This window comes from Petaurus breviceps, unplaced genomic scaffold (assembly GCF_028583685.1).
Source record: "Petaurus breviceps papuanus isolate PSGF00001 unplaced genomic scaffold, PetGlider_PUasm1.0 176, whole genome shotgun sequence".
Classification (NCBI taxonomy): Eukaryota; Metazoa; Chordata; class Mammalia; order Diprotodontia; family Petauridae; genus Petaurus; species Petaurus breviceps.
Window position 1 is genome coordinate 33,606,375 of NW_027185771.1, and position 11,491 is coordinate 33,617,865.

General features: G+C 37.2%; 1 protein-coding gene across 3 annotated transcripts in view; it reads left to right on the forward strand.

Annotated features, from left to right (window-relative positions):
- The window catches only part of WWOX (WW domain containing oxidoreductase), a 1,292,857-nt gene that overhangs the window by 327,445 nt on the left and 953,921 nt on the right, over positions 1-11,491 (forward strand). The gene's annotated exons all lie outside the window — the stretch shown is intronic.

Here is an 11,491-nt window from a genome sequence, read left to right on the forward strand (position 1 = left end):
ATTGGCTTTCTTCTGGTTTTTCTTCAAAGTATGTAATCACTTTATCTCAGTATCTTTGCACAACTTTAATCAATTTCCCAATCAGTTTTTCTCTTAAAGTACTCTTTTCTTTCACTGTTGGAAATCACATCATTTCTCTTATTCTCAGTTCTCTTTTCTATAGTGATGACTCCCCCACCTGCATATACCTTCACTTTTTCTTTTTATCTCTAGCCTGCTGGACAACTTTACCTGGTGTCCCATAAGCATTTCAAGATCAAGTGTAACTCATTGCTTTTCTCTCTAAATCATTTTCTCCTAAACATACATACACGTAGTTCTTCCAAGTGTGTCCATGTATATACACATGCATGTATTGTATGTCTGTATGCATATGTTCTTTTCATACTAGTAAGGGACAAGGACCATTTCCATTTTGTTTTAGTGTCTCCAGTGAATAGTAACTTATAGTAGGTGATATAGAAATGCTTGAATAGAATTGAATTATAACATTTTGTTACGTTAAAAGTATTATTCTCCCTTGTCAGCAATATGTCATGTAGGTAGAGAAGACCATGAAGTATATCCGAAAGCTCATACAACCACTAGTTCAGATACCAGAATTAAGGTTATGTTTCTGCTTCAGGATAAACAAGGAAAACTCAATTTTTTTAGATAGTTCTTATCTAAAAGGTTTTCATCCTGGTAATATTCCTTTGGATACTCTTCTTGTTAATGCTGATTCTAAAATGTAGAACCCACAACTAAGCACAATACTCTATCTGAAGATAACTAGAATCTAGTTTGAAAGGAGATAGCGAATAGTAGGAGTCCAATTTTACTCCAGGGATACAATGCAAGAAACTAAATTCTCAATTACGAGCACAAACTACTTGGAATAAGAAACACAAACCAAAATCCTAAAATGATTATGTTTCTACCCTCGTATGAGTCCCTAACAGTGTTTGATGAAAAAAATTCCCACAACAGCACTAGATCACAAGGAAACCAGCTCTGAGCATTTCTTAGACAGATAAAACTCTAGGATGCCCACATGCCTGAAGCTTCTGAAAGTTTGAAAGATTAAATCTGAAACACTTTACTTAAAGGACTTCAGGATTAATGACCCAGATTAATTAGAAGAACAAGTCAAGTCAACAAGCATTTTTTAAGTGCTTGCTATTTGCCAGGCACTGTGCTAAGCACTGGAAATAACTGTTCTGAGTATAAAGAAAGACAGCCCTTTGCCCTTCAGGAGCTTAGTTCTAACTGGGGAATACTGCACGGAAAAAGGAGCTGAACCAAAAAAAAAAAATTTTTTTAAAAGAAAAGAAAAGAAAACACTTGTGTATAACAACAGTTTTTTAACTTTGTTTTTAAAATTTTGAGTTCCAGATTGTCTAACTTCTTCCTTCTTTACCCACTGCCACTGGGAAGATAAGCACTTCAATATAGGTTATACACGTGTAGTTATGCAAACATTTCCTTGTCAGTAATGTTGTGACTATATTTCCCTCCATCCTATCCTACCACCCTTTTCTCTTTTGACCCTATCCCTTTTCAATATTGTTTGCTTCTGACTACCCCTTCTCCCAATCTGTCCTCCCTTCTGTTATCCCCCCCTCTTATCCCTTTTCTCCCTACTTTCCTGTATGGTAAGATACCCAATTGAGTGTGTATGTTATTCTCTCCTTAAGCCAAATCCAATGAGAGTAAGGTTGATTCATTCCCTTTCACCTCCCTGCTTTTCTCCTCCATTATAGAAGCTTTCTCTTGCCTCCTTTATATGAGATAATTTATCCTATTCTGTCTTTCCCTTTTTCATTTTCCCAACATATTCCTCTCTGACCTCTTAATTTTATATTTTAGATATCATGTCTTCATATTAAACCCATTCTGTGCCCTCTGTATATACATGTACACACATATATACATATACATATATGTACACACATACACCCACCTATATATACATAGATGTGTCTATATATGTGTCTATATACATACATATATATTCCCTTCAACTATCCTATACTGAGAAAAGTCTTATGAGTTACAAATATTATCTTGCTGTGGGAGGAATGTAAATAGTTCAACTTTAATAAGTTCCCTGTGATTTCTCTTTCCTGTTTACCTTTTAATATTTCTCTTGATTCTTTTTCTTTGAAAGTCTGATTTTCTGTTCAGTTCTGGTCTTTTCATCAAGAAGGCTTGAAAATCCTCTATTTCATTGAATGTCCATATTTTTCTCTGAAGTATTATACTCAGTTTTGCTGGGTAGGGGATTCTTGGTTTTAATCCTAGGTCCTTTGACTTCTAGAATATTATATTCCAAGCCCTTTGATCCCTTAATTTTAGAAGCTGCTAGATCTTGTGTTATCCTGATTGTGTTTCCACAATAGTCAAGTTGTCTCTCCCTGACTGCTTGTAATATTTTCTCCTTGACCTGGGAACTATGGAATTTGGCTATAATATTCCGAGGAGTTTTCCTTTTGAGATCTTTTGAAGAGGCAGTCAGTGAATTCTTTGCATTTCTATTTTGTCCTCTGGTTCTAGAATATCAGGGCACTCTTCCTCAATAATTTCTTGAAAGATGATGTCTAGATTCTTTTTTTGAGCTCAGGAAACAACAGCTGCAGCTGCTGCTACCTCTGCCACCCTGGGGTCAGGGGCTGGACTGCTCTTCTCTCACCGAGGTCCAAAAGAGTCCCCCACTGACCTTTTACTTTCTCTTTGGTGTTTATGGGTTGAGAAGTCTGGAAACCATCACAGCTGCCAGTAATTCAATCCCCTGAGGTCCACTTTGGCTGGTTTGTGTCTTGGTCTGTGCTGCCTGTCTGTGCTCCATGTCCCACACAGGACTGCTCTCCGCTCCCAGACTGGTGTGATCTACCCTTCCTGTTGGTTTACTAGGTTGTCCTCAGCTGGAGACATTTTTCACTCTTTCACTCTTTTGTGGGTTCTGTAGCTCTAAAATTTGTTCAGAGTCATTTTTTCAGATATTTGCAATAATTGGGGATGAGCTTAAGTAAGTTCTTTCTTTTACTCAGCCATCTTGGCTGTGCCCCCATGGTGCCTTTATTTTGAACATAATGAATACTTCTTAAAGAAATGAGTTGAAATCACCCTATCTTTCTAGTCTTACCCATCTTTGTATACCTTGACTCTGTCATCTAATATGTTGGCTATACTTTCCAGGTTTTTTCCATCTGAATATTGGGAAAATATATTTTATTTATTTTTTATTATTTATAATTTTTTATTATTAAATAAATCATACCATTTATGCTTCATAGAAGTCATTGATGACAATAAAATTGCACAGGTACAAAGACAGATCCTTGAGGTGCTATACTTAATAGTCACCATTAATTACCGTACTACACTTTGAATCTATTATTCAGTCAATTCTGAATCTACCTAAATGTTACTTTAATATACCAGTGGTGTCAAACTCAGATAAAAATAAATCCTTGCAGGCACATATTGAATTAGACATCTACAAATTAACACTATGTTATATTTTTATTCCTTTTGCTAAGTGTTTCCTAATTACTTCTTAATATTGCATGCCCCTCCTCCCCCCTTCCTTCAAAAACTCTTTTCCCTTTCCCTCTTGCACTTGGGGAGTTTGCCAGCTGGCATACATCCTATGAGTTTGATACCTCTGATCTTCCACATATCACTTGAACTTTCTATTATTATTTACATTCATTCTGAGCCAGAAGGCTCCAAATTATAGCCATTAAATGGTGCTTGGGGAGAGACCTGTTGTTCTCTCAATGAGATTCAAAATGAATTTGCTTTAAGGCATGGCCTTTGACAAAGAAATCTTGCCAGTAAACCCCAATGAAACGAGTTTGTTTCTGCCATCAAAAATTTACCTTCCTTTGGGCAGAACACCCTCATATAAGGGTAGGAGAAGAATGGAGCTGAGTTGCTCAACTGCAACTGGCCATTTGGGTTCCCATTAGGGCAACTTGAACTGCTCACAGTCTGTGGTTTATCCTTCATTCTCTGAGAGGACTATGACGTCAGAGAGATGATGACATGACTTGCTATTGAATTGGATTTGAGTGAGGGCAGAGTGTTCAAAGTCACCAACCTCACTTTCTCCTCCAGAACCATTTGGGTCCAGTGGCCACATATGGATCAGGATGATTAGAGATGTCCCAGGATGAAGTGGGAGACCTTGGCCTTTTTAAGTTAAGGTCTTTTCAGGTTCTCACTTTGAGTGAGGCAAATCCAATTCAGTGAATAGGCCTCTTTAAGAAGTGAGTCAAAGGATGGGTACTTTAATTTTTAAAAAAAAATCAAACTGAGGGGAAGATCCTTAGGGTTGCTGGCCAAAGGAGAAACAGTTACTATTTACATTCACTCTGAGCCAGGAGGGACCAAAAAATAACCATTAAGTGCATATAACCATTAAGTGGTGATTGGGTAGGGACCTCTTGTTGTCCCAGCAATGAGATCCAGAGTGAATTGGATTTAAGGCACAGTTTTTGTGAAAGAAATCTAGCCAGGGTCTACCTCTTCCAATTTGAATTTTTTTTTTTTTTGGATTAAAGGAACTATCCCTTGACTTACTTCTTAAAGAGGGCTATTCACTGAATGGGCTTTGCTTCACCCAGAGTGAGAACCTGGAAAGACCTTAACTTAAAAGGGCCAAGGTCTCCCACTGCATCCTGGGCCATCTCTGGTTATCCTGATCCATATCTGGCCACTGGACCCAGATGGCTCTGGAGGAGAGAGTGAGGCTGGTGACTTTGCACAGCATTCCCTCACTTAAATCAAAGCCAACTGCAAGTCATGTCATCTTTCTGATGTCATGATCCTCTTAGAGAATGAAGGACAAAACCATATCCGCAACCTTTCCATAATGTTCCCATTAAGCAAGTAGTTGACTCAGTGGGTAGACCCTTGAACCTGGAGCTGGGAATACATGAATTCAAATCTGGCTTCAGACATTTACTAGCTGTGTGAGCATGGGCAAGTGCCTCCCCCCTGCTCCCTCCCGCCCTTTTCAGTTTGAGTTTCCACATCTGTAAAATGGAGGTAATAATAGCAGCTACCTTCCAGTCCTAGAGTTGTTATGAGAATCAAATGAGATAATATTTGTAAAACCTTTCTCACAATGACTAGCACATGACAGTTGCTATGTAAATGTTTTCTGTGATCATCATCATTATTATTTTAATTATGAGAGTAAGATACTTCACCAAAAATATTGGGAAATTAAATCTACATCATTCCTCTGATTTAACATTGTAGTTACACGTTAAGAAAAAGTAATGTCTATCATGACCTATTTTTTAGGAGATCATTATAAGTCTCACTATTCACCCTTTCCTGCTAAAGATCCTTCCGAACCTTGAAATTCTATGTTTTGAGTTTTTCATCCCAATGAGGACCAAGTTCTTTGATTTTGTTCTGTTCTAGAAAGCCATGTTATTGTTATAAATATCATAATATTTTCTTCATTTTTAACTTAAGCATAATTGTTCCAGGGATATAAGAAGAATATAAATTGAAAAGTGGAGGTAGACTGGAATTGATGGCACTTTGGGTGATAGTTCCTTAGGGTAGCAATTGGAACAGGAAGGAAACAGAAAAGGCATTAGATCCATTAGCTTCTCTTGGGAATGACTTGGGGCTTACAGGATATCTGATCTGCCGCAGTTTGGATTCAGTCTACTTTTTTACCTTTATGTTACACTAATTTCTTCATATATTCCAAAACTAAACTTTTTTTTGGTCCCCATTACCCTCCAATACTTTGGTGACACTAGACTTTCTGCTGGCCCTCACATCCATCTCCCAACTTGGTGCTCTTTCATTTGCTATCCCTGGTGCCTAGAACTCTCTCCTTCAGGTCTCACTTATAATCTGAAAAAGCCTTTCCCAGCCCTCATTAATCTTAGTTCTCGCCCTCCGAGGTATTTGGTTATCTTGCTTGCGTGCAGTTCATGACATGCTGTTTCCTCCATTAGATAGTGGGGGAAGTCCTTGAGAAGAAGGACTATTTTTGTGCCTTTCTTTGTGCTCCCAGAGGTTAGCACAGTGCCTGGCACATAGGAGATACTAATTAATAAATTCTTGTTGCTTTACTGTTCACGGGTAAGTAAATTAACCTTCAAGAGCTGCAGTTGCCTCATTTCTAAAATGGGGAGATTAATATGTATACCGTATTTTTCAGAGCTGTTGTGAGGAAAATATTTCATAAACCTTAAAGTGCTATAGGCATATGAATTTGTAACACTCTCCCCTCCTCCAAGGCCCATTGGGATTAGCAACATCAAGCATTGAGGAGGCCTAAATTCCTGACAACACAAAGGGATGATAATCTTAATTTAGAGATTTCTGTAAAGTTTTCTGGCATAGGTCATAGGAGTTAGAGCTTGAGGAGATTTGAAATGTCATATAGCACAACCCTTTTTTCCACCTTTGCCCTCTGTGGCACTCATTTTCAATTCTTCAGTGACCCTTGTGTTCCATTTCTCACAACAATTTGACAACATTGGTGGAATATTGGGATTAAAAATATCTGTCCTTGTGTCTGGGAGAAATATAAAGTATTTAAAGGAGATTTATACTTTCCTTAAGGCAGCCCAGCTGAATAACTTCTTTCTTTTTATTTCTGGAACCAACTCATTGTCTTGGTTGGGGGTGGGGGGCATGTATCTTGTACTGAAAAATAGCATCGTTTAAAAAAAAATATTTTCCCATCACTCCTTATCTAGTCCCTTCTTCATTCTATGAGGTCTGTAGTAGACTCTAGCATGATAATTTTTTTTCTCTCTCTGTTCTTACTCAGCCAAATTCTTTCTAGCCTTTATCCTATTGTTTTAAAAAATTTCCTTATATGAATATCTGTGTGTCTTTATACAGACACTTCTTATCTTTCACACACACGTGTGTGTATTTGTTGAAGTAAGTATAGTATGTGTGTACATACATGTAGAAGGAGCAGAAGGGCAGAAAGGAGGGGAGAAGAGAGATAGAGAACAACTGAGGGAGAGAGAAAAGACAAAGAGATATAAAGGGGGGGGGAGAGAGAGAGAGAGAGAGAGAATGAGAATATTGTTTGTGTCATTTGCTATCTGTGTGACCTTGGTCTACTCTAGTCGTTTAACATGTATTTTTGTTTTTTCATTTGTAAATGAGAGTTTAGACTAGTTTGCTTCTGAGGGCCTTTTCATCTCTCAATCTATCACCAAATGTGGTGGTGCAGGTAGAGTTGCAGAGTTTTCATTATACTCATTTTGTCTGCCCAAAAGGACAGTCTTTGGAATAGAAAGGGCAGACCAGGTTGGGTGACCAGAGAGTAAGGATAAGATGTTGTTGAGTTGTTTCAGTCATGTTTGACTCTTTGTGATCCCATTTAGGATTTTTTTTTTTCAGATACTGGAGTAGTTCACCATTTCCTTCTCCAGCTCATTTTTAATAGATGAGGAACTGAGGCAAACAGAGTTAAATGATTTGCCCAGGGTCACACAACTAGTGAGAGTCTGAGGCTGGATTTAAACTCACGAAGATGAGTATTCCTGATGCCAAGCCCAGTGCTCTATCCACTACACTGCCTAGTAAGGGATATAATGGGAGAACACACAGCTGCTTTTGATGAATTCAAGTAACCAGTCCTAGATGACTGTATTCATGCTATTGTCTCCTGAATTTTAGCATGAACGGCTTATATTCTTATTTCGCCATTAACTGATTATTTCAAACTGAATGTCCTTTAGGTGTTTCAACCTCAATATGCCCATAAAAGAACTCCTTATCTTTCCCTACCCAAATCTACTTTTTTTCCAAACAGTGGTTTATAGTACAAAGAAAACTGACTTTGCCGTCAGTGAACCTAGGTTCAAATCTTACCGCAGAATGACCCATGCTCTGGTTCCCCTTGCTTTGTTGCTTTGTCCAAGGTTCTGTTGGCTTTAGGCCTTGTCACCAGAGCTCATATTGGCTTGTGCCTCCCCTGGCATATTTCTTCTTCAGCACTTCTGTGGTCGATGCAATATTGACCAAGTTCCCTGCCATATAGATCAGACTAGCTTTTTTTTTCTTCCACTTCATAAGTCAAAGGAGCTGTGTCTAATAATTGGCTGGTCGAGGCGATTAAGTTTTAACAGCGAGTATGGCTTCATGGTCATCTAAGTGTACAGAAAAAGGCCACCCCAGGAGATAGTATTGGTGGAAATCCCAGTGCTTTGTGAGTCACCACCTTCAGCCCTCTTAACCAGGCATGTTTCTGTAGATGAGGGGAATCACATCTACTTGGACCAATTCTATATCTTTGCTTGGTATATTTTTCATGCTAAGACTAAGTAAACCTCAATTCATTAACTATTAGATGATCTACTAGTGTCTCATTTCATTCCAGTCCTGGACTAAAAGTATCAGACCTGTCTGAGTCAGGCCTTGACTATGATTTCCCTCAGGCTTTTGGTTGCCTTCTTGTGCATTCTGGGAATATGTACTCCATCTGGAGGAAAGTACCAATGTTTTTCTTAAGTTATCTTGATCATTGCTCTTGATGATCTTTGCTGAGGTGTTTATGCCTCCTTTTAGACCATCGCTACATTAAGCAAAGTCTCTACCTCGTATTGTTTTGTAAGGAAGGTTCTTTGTAAATTGTGAAGTGTTAGAAAAATTTGCATTAGCAATATTAATGATCATAATAACAAAAACATCTTTCTGGCTATTTTATAGCTATGAGTCATGGCTCACCATAGTCTCAGAGGGGTTGGAAATATTGGTTACCCAAAAGTACCCCAAATTGAACTATATATTGTCAGTGTAAGTAGCTTACAACTTGTCAAAAATAATGAATTATGTTTGATCAGTAGTATAATGGAGAATTATCACAACTACTTGTGATCAGAAGTAGAAGTGGTTTAATCATATGGCAAAAGCAAAATATAACAAACGGAAAGCCTCAGGTTCACATTGGAATATCCACAATTGGTCTCCAGCCCTTAGGCAGAACATTCATCGAACTTTTACAGGAGTTATGCAGGAGAAAAAGCAGAGGGATTTTAATCTATCCTAGTGGAGAGAACAATCATGTGAGTTATATAATGGGTACATAAGAAGTATAAGAAATATTTTTATAATGACTATTAATACTGATGATAATAATGAGTTAGATACCTTTCCAAGGATGCTAGCATGTTCTTATTCATTGCTTTATGATTCCACATGTTTATCAATCATAATGTGAGGATTTAAGATCTGTTTTAAGCATCTTGTATCTGATGACAGATGTGGTAAAAAATATCTCTTTTATATGTCTATAAATATTAGTAGATTTATTTTGAAGCAATGTTTCATTATTACTATAGTATGATTAAATATCAAGAATATTGCTTTCCCAATTGTTCTATTGCAGCATTTAATGAGTGTAATTAAACGGAAAAATTGCCTTTTTAAAAAAAATTCGATGATAGTCCATTAGTGTCTGTGTCTCTTCAGAAAAGCAAAGAAGTGAATTATTAGAATGACGAATGAGTCAAAGTTACTCTAGTGATGGAGAGGTTTGATTTCCTTCCACATAATCTTCAATTAGTGATCTCTGGAAAAGGATGTTTTTTCCAAAGGGTAATAGAGAAGTAATGAGATCAGAAGGAGGTCAGAGCCAGCTTCTTCGTTTGGCAGTTTGATTAATTTATTTCCCCCTCTTGGAGATTGCTAGAAGGGGCTTTTGTCACCCTGTGTTTTTCATGGGACTCTAACCTGAGTGACTGTGGAAATTATTCCCTCCTATTGAAAGCACATGTGAGTTGACTTATAATGAAAGGTTTGTGAATTTCCATTTGATCTTTGATTGAGGCCATATTCATTGTTGCATATAAAGGCAATATTTTTGTGCCTCACCCTCTGGTATTTTGTCAAATCTCAATTGGTATCTAAATTTCTTGTCAGAAAATAGTAATTAGAAACTTCATAAAGATGACAAGCTTCTATAATATTGACATTGCTACTTACATCTGTGACATTAGAAATCACTTTTCTTCTCTTGCCTTCCACTTTTTCATCTGTGAAATGAGAGGCTTGCAGTAGAGGCATGCCAAGGTCCAAGAGAAATGAGCCTATGAAGTATAGAATCTGAATCAGAAGGAATAAGATACCTGGAGCAAGAATTTAGAGTTAGACTCAAGCAAATGTTTTGCATTAGAAATTGGAGTTAAATTATATGAAATATGCCATTTTGGCATTTATGCTTCTCTTACTCTTCTAATTGTACCCTCCTATTTTTTTTAACATAATATAATTAATTTAGAACAACTGACAACAGCATGTTATAATTATGTGCCTAGATTACCAGGTTAATGTATTTTTCTGTATCATTTTAATAATAGTAAGTGACATTCTAACTTTTTACAATTTATACAACATAATAATAATTCTGCGGAAAAGTTAGTGCAAGTATTATTTCTATTGCAATAAATATTTATTAAGCTCCTCCCTCACTTTAGTCCTTGTGCTAAGTGTTGGAAATACAAAGAAAGGGAAAAAGACAGTTCCTGACCTCAAGGAACTCACAGTCAAATGAAGACAACATGCATAAGACTATGTACAAGTAAGCTGCATGGATGATAAATTGGAGATAACCAAAAGATGAAAGACACTAGCATTAAGGAGAGTCAATAAATCTTTTTTTTTTTTTTTTTTGCAGAAGGTAGGATTTTATCTTGGACTCAGAAGCCAAGGAAACAGAATGAGATGAAAGGAGTGAAAATTTCAAGACACAGGGGGCAGCTTGTAAAAATGCCTGGAAACAGTCTCATGGAGGGAAAGTGATGTATCTAAATTCACACTACTTGTATCACAGCTGGGATTTGAACCTGTGTTTTCTCACTCCATTTCTAGTGTTTGCCTTTTAGTTTTTTACCAGCACAGTACTGACATATAGTAAATCTTTCATAAATGTTTATTTATTCATTAATTGATTATAGCATGCTGAAATACTCTTTTAAAACAAATGACTTTATCTTAAAAAATTGCTAGTGGACTTTAATTAATAAAATATATTCTTGTCATCACCAATTATATCACTGCCTCACAGATACCTCTGATTTCTTCAGGTAGGAAATACCTCCACAAGGACAGGTTGCAGTACCTCCACACCGTAGTAGATGACTAACTGTGGCCAAAAGTCCCTTATTTTCTGCTTGTTAGTTTCCTTACTATAAGCCTCTGAAGTGCTAAAATTAGCTGTGTTGGTTCTCAGTTGTATGACATGTCAGAGTTTTCATTTTCCTGGATGAATCCTTTGAGACTTTTTGCCAGTCATTGTCATACCAGAATGAGTCTTTGTTCTAGGACTTCAGGGAATTATTGTACTACTATTACTGCTGCTGCTGCTGCTGCTACTTTTACAACTGTTATGCCTTTGCTGCTGCTGCTTTTAGCATCTCTACTATTACTGCTGTTGCTGCTGCTGCTACTTCTATTACTACTACTGCTGCTGCTGCTTTTACCACCTCCACTATTGCTGCTGCTACTTCTA